The following is a 10,993-nucleotide window of genomic DNA, read 5'->3' as shown; positions in this document are numbered from 1 at the left end:
CTTTACTATGAGTTTGTGTGTTTTTCTGTGATTTCAGGTATTTTCTGGCTGAAATTGACGGATCTGAGCAAAAATCTGATTCAGAGACTAAAAAGGACTGCAGATGCTGTTGGATTCTGACCTCCCTGCACTTGAAGTGGATTTTCTGGAGTTACAGAAGCCCAATTGGCGCGCTCTCAACGGCGTTGGAAAGTAGACATCCTTGGCTTTCCAGCAATATATGATAGTCCATACTTTGCCCAAGATTTGATGGCCTAAACCGGCGTTCAAAGTCACCCTCAGAATTCCCAGCGTTAAACGCCGGAACTGGCACAAGGATGGGAGTTAAACGCCCAAACTGGCATAAAAGCTGGCGTTTAACTCCAAGAAGAGTCTCTACACGAAAATGCTTCAATGCCCAGCCCAAGCACACACCAAGTGGGCCCGGAAGTGGATTTTTAAGTCATTTACTCATCCCTGTACACCCTAGGCTACTAGTTTACTATTAATAGGATCATTTGACATTGTATCTGTACCTCAGGACACTTTACACCTTTCTCTGTGTAATTTCCATAGCATGAGTCTCTAAACCCCATGGTTGGGGGTGATAGAACTGATGGCGGCATTCAAGAGAATCCGGAAGGTCTAACCTTGTCTGTGGTATTCTGAGTAGGATTCAATGATTGAATGACTGTGACGTGCTTCAAACTCCTGAAGGCGGGGCGTTAGTGACAGACGCAAAAGAATCACTGCTTCATACCAACAATCTCTGTGGGATTGACCCTTACTCGCGTAAGGTTTATTACTTGGACGACCCAGTACACTTGCTGGTTAGTTGTGCGAAGTTGTGTTTATGCCATGGTATTGAACACCAAGCTTTTGGGTTCATCACCGGGGATTATTTGAGTTGTGAAAAGTACTGATCACAATTTCGCATACCAGCCTTCCAAAAATTGGAAACTTGGGTTGCAAACAACTCATATAATAACGAAAACCCTCCCCCTCAACATGCGAAAAAGGCAATTCATCCACAATAATCATTCTAGCAAGCACTTGTCTACAACGATCAACATCAAATGACACGGCAGAAAGTGAACTACCTATCCCTTTCCTATCATCTTTTACCACATCTTGAAAACAAAGAATCTTTTGGGTAGGATCTAATGCCTCCTTCGGAAATTTTTTGCATTGCGACAACAAGTGCTTTTTCATGTTACTAGTGCCATTTTTATGTGTATCACATGCATAACTAGCCCCACACCAATTACATTTAGCTCTAGGATACTGTGGATTACTAGTTTCATCTTTAGTAAAGTGATCCCATGTCCAAGACCTAGGTCTAGAAGGTTTTCTCTTACCTTCGTCGGTCCCAGTTTCAGCAGAGTCATCAACGGGAGCTTCTTCAACAGCCCGCCTTTTCCCTCGGCCTCTACTAGCAAGCTTCCTTGTGTTTCGTTGAGGAGCTGGCACAAAAGGCAAAGCAGTCGGAGATCTGATGCTTGTTGATTCATTCGGAATAGGAACTGGAGGCAATCCAGTATCGCCCATATTCTCACTTGAACTGACGTCAAACTACATAAACAAGCAATAAAACAAACAATAAACAAATTAAACCAGCAATGAACAAATTAAACCAGCAAGGCAGCAATAAACCAGCTATAAGTAAGATAAACTAACCCAACATTTTAATTAATACATATATATAATATACTTATATAGGAAGATAAATAAGTAAATAAAACGTACACACAGAAGGAAAATATATATAGTTAGCGGAATAGTGAAAATTAATTGATGTTTTTTTTTTGTTTCAATGAAAATGAATTGATTAAGAGGGAATTGAAGGAACGTTATAAAGGGTTCATAGGAAAAATGGAAAGTCAAGAAAGTGTAGCTGAATTCAACAAAATTCAGCACCTTCTAAAATGTTCACATCCACGCCCACAAAACCTTCTGTTGAATTCATATACAACGCATGCTAGCTAACTGCATAATTAAATCATGGCTTCCACAACATTTAACCAAACATGGCCTATTGATGATGGTCTAAGATAATTTTTAATAATTTCAGAATACCAACAAATTGGCACTTGATAATGTGAACAATAAACAATAAACAAGCTATAAACCAAGCAGAATTGGCACTTGATAATGTGAACAAGCAATGAACAAGCAAGGCATCAATAAACAAGCAAGGATTGGCACTTGATAATGTGAACAAGCAATGAACAAATTAAACCAGCCCTGAACCAGCTATAAACCAAACAGAATTGGCACTTGATAATGTGAACAAGCAATGAACAAATTAAACCAGCAAGGCAGCAATAAACACTAAACAGAATTTGCAAATTGAACTTGGCAATGAACAAATTGAACTTGGCAAATTAAACACTAAACAGAACAAAACTTGATAATCTCAAATTAAACCAACAATGAACCAAACAAGCAATGAACAAGCAATAAACCTTTATACCAACAAATTGAACTTGGCAATAAATAGCAATAAACCAAACAATACACAAGCAAGGAACCAGAAACTGAAAGCCTCTATTTTAGAAGCCAAATTCAAAACTTTGATCCTACAAATAAATTAAAAAAAAACTCCAATCATTCACCTATATCTGAAGCAAAAGGCAAACTATTTACTATTTTCCCATTGTTTTGCCCGTTTCTGTATTCATGTGAACAAACTGAACATTGAACAAAGTCACAAACTGAACAAACTGAACAAACTGAACAAACTGAACATTGAACAATAACCATTAACCAGCAAGCACCAAGCAGCAATACCAACAACAAGGCAAGAATGCATCAGTAAAGTTTAGCTGAATAGATGGCTCGGGCTCCATATGCACTTGAATCGGTGGCTGTGTGGGAGGCTTTCTGGGTGGAGGCGGCGAGGTCGGAGGTGGTGAGGTGACCCTACAAAACCCAGAAACGCTGCTGGGTAGAGGCTTTCTGGGTGGAGGCGGTGACGTCGGAGGTGGTGAGGTCGGAGGTCCTGTGGGTGGGCGCGTTTGGGGGGGGTGGGGTTGGGGTAGTTTTAATTTTAGGGTTTTCTGAAGAACCGGTTCGGTTCGGTTCAATTCGGGTTTTGGTGGCAAGAACCGAAAACCGAACCGAACCGCAGAAAAACCGCAAAACATCACTTTTTTCGGTTTTCGGTTTTCAGTTTTTTCGGTTCGGTCCGGATCGGTTTTAAACACCCCTAGATCCAATACTAATACGTGAATCAGCAGTGATTAACTAATTATAGACTAATTAAATTTAAAATTCACTTAACTATTTTTAATAATAATATATCATCTTAANAATATGCACAATCATTTTTGTTAAAAAATTATAAAATTAATTAAATTTAAAATTTAACTATTTTTAATATTAAAAATAATAAAATTAATGTATAATAATTTTAGTTATTTTTAAAATATAATAATTACTCACTAATAGTGACTAATATATTAAAAAATTATAATTAATTTGGTTTAATGAAATTATTTATATGTGCTTGCACACTTTTAAATGTTAGGGTGCTTTTTCAAAATTAATTTATACTTATCAAAATTTAAAAATCTAACATAATCTCATATATTGATAAAATTCAAATTTATTCTTATATTTGTGTATATTATAATTTTTTAAATTTTAGAAATTATTGCATCTTGTGTTTATTGAAAAAATTTTAATTTATTTTTAGTTTAATTTACTAAATTTAGATACTACAACTTTTAAAAAATATATTTTTTAAAGTCGAATTTGATATGTTATTTTCGATAATTAAAAATTTTAACAAATTGATAATTAACGAATTTCAATAATATTTGATTGAAATTCCTATACAAATATAGAAATAATTATTAAATTTGAAAAAAATAATATAATTATAAAATTATATATTTTATAATAGATCATTTCAATAAAAAATAAAGATAGAAAAAATCAACTAATATTAAAGTTAGAACTGATAAAATGGGTTGAACTTGTTCCATCAATCTGCCAAAACTACTAAAAAATGCGGCCACTAATATTAGTTGATTTTTACTATTTTTATTTCATATTGAATTGATCTATTATAAAATATATAATTTAATAATTATATTATTTTTTAAAATTAATAATTTTTTTCATACTTGTATATGTAGGAAATTCAATCAAATATCATTAAAAAATTTTAATTATAAGTTTGTTAAATTTTTTAATTATTGAAAATAAATTATCAAATTTGATCTTTAAAAAATATATTTTTAAAAGTTGTAGCACCTAAATTTAGTAAATTAAATTAAAAATAAATTTACAATTTTCTAATAAGCATAGAAACAACAATTGTTAAAATAAAAAAATCATAATATGCGTAAATATAAGAATAAATTTAAATTTTATTATTATATGAGGTTAGGTTAGATTTTTAAATTTTGATAAGTATAAATTAATTTTAAAAAATACTCTAACTTTTAAAAGTGTGCAAACACAAATAAATAATTCTATTAAATCAAATTCATTATAATTTGTTAATATATTAACTACTATTAGTGAATAATTATTATATTTTAAACATAAATAAAATTATTACTCGTTGATTTTATTATTTTTAATATTGAAAATAGATAAATTTTTAAATTTAACTAATTTCATCAATTTTTAACAAAAATTACTATGCATATTTTTATTTAAAAAATTAAAAAAATATTTTATATATTTTTATTTATTATTCTGTGCAAGATACAAATACATGTACTAGTTTTTAAAAATTAGAAGGATGATTCAAATTTTATATTATTATTTAAAATAGTTAAGTGAGTTTTAAATTTACTTAGTCTATAATCAGTTAAACACTAATTCACTGCTATCAGTATTGGATCCGACACCGGGTTATATGCCAGCTTATTTTGACGTTTATAATGATGGATTATATAAGTTAGATTAGATTAACATGTAATATAAAATAATTTAATTATTTCATATTTTGTAATTAAAAATAAAATTACATAATAATTAATTTTAATAAATAAAAATACTTATGTATGTATGTATTTATATATTTTATGTTTATTTTTTCACCAAAAATATATTTTATGTTTAATTTATTTAAGGTTTAATTATTCTGTTGGTTCTTATAATTTTACTAAATTTTTAATTAGATCTCTAGATTTTTTTTTCTTTCAATTGGGTTCCTATACTGCTTTAATTTTGTAATTAAGTCCTTCTTAATGTAAAAAATATTAGAATTAACCGAATATTTCTTCGTAAATTGAAGGTATTTATAATTAAAAACTTAATTAAATTTTTTACCGCATGTATTTTGGTAAAAATATTATGTTAATTTTAACATTTTTAACATAAAAAGGACGTAATTTTAAAATTAAAAGCAGTGTAGGGACCCAATTAAAAAAAATATAAAAACTTAATTAAAAATTTAGTAAAATTTTAGGAACTAACAAAATAATTAAACCTTTATTTAATTTAAACCAAAAGATTATATTTATCATTTTTAAAATAGTCTAAATTAAAATACATTCATGAATGTATGCTTTAATATGTTTTATATTTATAAAGGTTATTAATATTCTCCTTCTATAACATTTTTTTATTTTTATTTAATAAAATCTAATAGTTCATAAAAAATGGCGTATTTAATGCGCACAAAATTATTGTATCGATATAATAAATAGTCAAATAAAAATACGACACATGTATTATATTATCAAAGTCAATATTAAATTTTTGTTTTTTTAAATATATAACATATATACTTTTATTAAAATATTTTTATAATTTAATAAAAATAAAAATTATTTTTATTTAATTTATAAAAAGACCTAAATATTTTTTTATTGTGTTGGAAAAAATCTCTTTTTAATTAATTAAATTTTAGAATTACTAACTCTAATTTTATATATTTAAATTTTAAATAATTTACCAAAAACAAAACAAAAATACATCTTGATCCGTTGGCTATAACTCGACTCAAGTAAACCTATAAATCCGAATCTGCTTGAAACTAAATAAACATGTCCTACATCAGTTAGTAGTACGTGGAGTACGTGTTTTTGTTCTCCTAATCGACTTATCCGATAAAATCAAATAACCACGTGCCAACCCAAATCGGCATAAATCTTTTCGCAAATCTCTCTACACAAACCCAAAATGAACAACCATAACATTTCAAAACAGTTACGGAAATGCTGATAACCATTTCAAATACAACTTTATAAATATAAGTGACTCCCTAGGTCACAGGTAAGTGATTCACTCTGAATATCATTCCTATTACTTCACACACTTACTTACTTGAGCATTGGAGTACCTTTGCAGGTGCCCATCGCCGCCGTTCTTGGAGGAAGCCGACGCATAATCCCCTTGGTCTAAGGAGAGGCGAGCTTGAACTTGCACCTCAACTAGCTATACCTTGGAATCGGCTATCCACACAGGAACATTTGGCACCCACCATGACGTCATATATCTAACCCCACTATCTTTTCTGCCTGATTTTTACCTTCTTCTACAGGATGTAATTAATGGTGAAAGAGCAAAATCCTGCAACGCACTATAAATTTCGAATTTTTCGATAACATTGTTTAGCGGTATGCAGTTTTAGTTACATACTACACATTTCGGTTTTTATATTTACATAAAAAATATTGCCTTCGTAAGATTATATAACTATTTGACCAAATAGCAAAATTAATTTCATTATCTTTGATCAAGAATAAAATTTCATAAGATCTAAACAATTTGAACATGAATAATTTCGTACTTTTAAGATATTAGTTCAAAAAGACTCATCATCTATTCTACTCTTTTAGTAATAGCGAATTTTTCAAGCCCATTTAAAAATTCATATATTACTTGGGAATACGAGTTCTGTCTTATTTTTTTATCTCATATTGTTTTACTCTCTTCACAACATTTACTCTTGATCCGTTACTCAAACTCTGGCCACAACCGCAATAACCTCGGAACCGGATATAACTGGTAGAGATACCCTCCCCAACAATCTCTCCAACAAATCAGGATAACAACTAATAAGACACCGTCAAAACCAAAACAAACAAGATACGAATAACCGAAAAAAGGATGATTACACAAAATATATATACAGGTGACTCACCCAGTCACAGGTATCCAACGCCGCCTGCCCAACAAGCAAACGACGTTCGAGTATCCAGATTCACACAGGAACAACTCTTATACTAATTGTTCTTTTCTTTCTTATAACATATCAATAAAGGAATAATGACTGTGGTAATAGTCACTCTAAATCTATCAATAAAGGAAACGTATTTAATCCATACTATTTTATTTAAGTCTTTTTCTTTCATTTTCTTCAATTATTTTGCTCCCGTAATAAAGGAATTCAGTTATAGTCTTAACCAACGAATTCAAAACATGAATTTACAATAAAAAAATCCAAAAATTAAATTAAATGACAATTGAGAGGTGAATAACCGCTTATATATTCTTTTACTTTAATATTTAATACGACATGGCCTATTATAAGATATACACTAACCTATATACTTGAACCATTTTACCTTAATGTATCTTACCATTTCATATAATAACCTTGGTCGCATTATATTTAATTGTATATTATCAATATTATCAATCTGTATTTCATTGTTGATTGACCTTCTTTAAGCATATCTGGTATGCTATCGACCATTTACAGCAATAGTACTGCCATGCACTCTCCAACGACCACTCGACACCAAAACCAATATACAAAGACATGTGTCACGACCTAGCTTATAAGACGACAAAATGGTGATGTATTATTTCTTTATTAATGAAATATCTTTACTCTTTTACTTTCAATTTTTTCAATTATTTTCATCATTCCTAATTGATCTATAAGTCATCTCATACACAATAAACATAAACCGCTCTGCCACGAATCTTCAGAATCATATACAAATCTTCGACCGAGATATACTCCCCCATAAAGCACGTTACCAAGTTATATATCACCAATTCTTTTCATACTAAAATAAACTTACAATTGGGATGGTCAAATTCCAAAAGTAAATTACAAATCTATTGACATTGAGTCAACCGCTCAAGCTTATCTAAAAGAATATCCAAAACTATTATTCAAATTCAGCTCTCCTTACTGAATTATAATTTGGTTTTCAAGCAAATCACGAATTTTACTCCTCTATTGTTGGAAGATACTATCCACAAACAAACATTTCGGCTTAATCAACTAATCAAAATCGAGCTATATTTTGGTTTTTAAATGCACAAGCTACCAAGCTATTTATCAATTCGAACAAACCAATATCTATAAGTCGAACTCATTTCAAACAACCCAACACCTATGAGTCGGAATAATTTCAAGCAAATCGATCTATAAGTTGGTACAACTCCAAATATACTATGTCCAATTCCAAATCGATCTATTATATCGGTTCACCAATTTTTCAAACAACTCAACAACAACCAACATATCTATTTGACCTATCAACAACAGTCTTCACTAATTACTACCAGTCATACCTATTCAATCTTATAATTTCAATAGCAACACATATCACTCAGCCTATCTTGTATAATTACTTATTGATATTTGCCAAATCACTCAGTCTATCTTGTATAATTATTTATTGACATTTGCCAAACTAAGTCAACGTTTACCTCTTTTTCTCATCAATATTTCTACGCCTTATAAGTCAAAAACACTTTTTTTTATCAAACTATTCCAAAGCATCAACGGACATACAGAACAATTATCATACAAATCATGCTATCTCTATTAACCTCACTATACTCAAACATCATCAGGAAGTTTATAAACATATCGAAGCAAAAGCATCGCATATATAAAGAAAATGAGTTCATCTAACAATGTTGAGTACCAGCTCATCAAAAGCACAAACAGTTTCCATCAAAACCAAATCCAAACAATTCGACAGTTATACATTGGAACAAATTCAATCATATTTTCTTCTATAAAGTCTGATTCAATCCAAACAACCCGACACTTATATTTCGGGCTAATAACTCCAAACAAATTTGTATCTATAAGTTGAAATCAGTCAAAATGAAGCCGATGCATACTACATATCTTTTTCAAAGAAATATTTTATTCTTCATGCCATCAGATTAAACTGGAGGCTTATCCTCCTTATTTAACCTTTATTCCTAATCATTCTCAAATTTCTTTTACTTTACTATTTACCTACATCAAATTCCAAGCATGACTATCATTTTTTCATACAACAAGTTGAGCTTGGGGCTACTACTATTACTATTCTGAACTATGATTACAATCACTATTCTAAGCTATATTTATCATTCCAATTTATAACATCACAAAAACTCATAAGCTCAACCTGTTTAATTGAAAATTTTCACAGGGCAAGCTTGGGGACTATGATCCGTTGGCTATAACTCGACTCAAGTAAACCTATAAATCAAAATCTGCTTGAAACTAAATAAACACGTCCTACATCAGTAGTACGTGAAATACATGTTTTTGCTCTCCTAACTGACTTATCCGATAAAATCAAATAACCACGTGCCAACTCAAATCGGCATCAATCTCTCCGCAAATCTCTCTATACAAATCCCAAAACACAGTTACCGCATGAACAGCTATAACACTTTAAAACAGTTACGAAAATGCTGATAACCATTTCAAATACAACTTTATAAATATAAGTGACTCCCCAGGTCACAGGTACGTGATTCACTCTGAATATCATTCCTATTACTTCACACTCTTACTTACATGAGCGTTGGAGTGACTTTGCAAGTGTCCATCGCCGCCATTCTTGGAGGAAGCCAACGCATAATCCCCTTGGTCTAAGGAGAGGCGAGCTTGAACTTGCAACTCAACTAGCTATATCTTGGAATCGGCTATCCATACAGGAACACATCTGATTATTCACCACATTAAAAAAGATTGCTTTAATTTTGTTGATGCTCCCATAAACCCGTTATTCATACCAAAAAAAAGAAAACAAAAAACACATGAAACAAAAACTCTTCTTCATCTTCTCCAGGTATGGCAAAAAGGCCAACTAGGAGGGGCAACATCTCAAGGTCACCGCAGAACCTCGTCGTGCGCCTGACACCTAGCTTAAGGTGAATCGTTGTAACAGAGGAAAAAGTGTGCCATCTTTGTCGTGTCAGAAGAGAATCGTCTCCGTCAGAGGCAAAATTTTCTTCCGAAAAGGCAGAAGCATCGCCGTCTTCATCGCATCGCCATCCAGCAAGGTTGTTAGAGACAAAATCGCCTTTGTGCTATTCAGTTTTCGTTGTTACCTCTAGCAAGATCGTTCTTCATCGCTGTTGTCAGTCTCTTCACCATTGGCAGCTCTTTCTTCCGGTAAGTCAGCCTCTGGATTTTAGCCCTTGTCCATGATTGGGTTTAGTTAGTTTCATTTTTAATTGAGGATTTTGGATTTAATTGAGCAAGATCAACTTCTGCAGAAAAGATAATTGGACTACAGAGAAGGTTCTTGTGGAGTAAAGAAAATGGGAATAACGGTATACCACTGGTGAAATGGGAGGTAGTTCAAGCTTCGAAAAAGCTAGGTGGCTTGGGGGTGGAAGATGCTTTAATTAGAAATGCGTTGCTTCTGTTTAAGTGGTGGTAGCGCTTCTCAAAGGAGGACTGACCGCTTTGTAAGAAAGTTGTATGCTCTTGTAATCAGTTGGACCCAACTGTGATGTTGTCAAACCAACCTTTGCCATCAAGAGGGGCCCATGGAAAGATATTTGCCAGCTTAATATTAAAGAGCAACAGGTAAGAGATATGATGATCAGTGGTTTGTCTATGGAGATGGAAAATGGCAGAAGCACTTGTTTTTGGGAGGATGCTTGGTTACAAGGTGGCTCTTTGAAAGATAATTTTCCGAGACTCTTCTCTGTTTCAAATCAACAAGAATTCGTAATAGGGGATTGTGAGTTTCGGGATGGGTTAGAGTGGGTATGAAACTTCTAGTGGAGGAGAAAACTATTCCAATGGGAGTTAGAGTTGCTCAATCAACTTCACGACCGGTTACAGGTT

The 10,993-nt window shown here is 31.8% G+C and overlaps 1 pseudogene; it reads right to left on the bottom strand.

Moving 5' to 3' along the window:
- LOC107458957 (zinc finger BED domain-containing protein RICESLEEPER 2-like) overlaps positions 1–10,677 on the bottom strand; it is a 20,525-nt pseudogene extending 9,848 nt beyond the window's left edge.
- Positions 10,678–10,993: the final 316 nt, after the last annotated feature.

The sequence above is a fragment of the Arachis duranensis genome, chromosome 7 (assembly GCF_000817695.3).
Source record: "Arachis duranensis cultivar V14167 chromosome 7, aradu.V14167.gnm2.J7QH, whole genome shotgun sequence".
Taxonomy (NCBI): domain Eukaryota; kingdom Viridiplantae; phylum Streptophyta; class Magnoliopsida; order Fabales; family Fabaceae; genus Arachis; species Arachis duranensis.
Note: the sequence above shows the minus strand (reverse complement) of the source record. Positions and strands in the feature narration are given on the sequence as shown.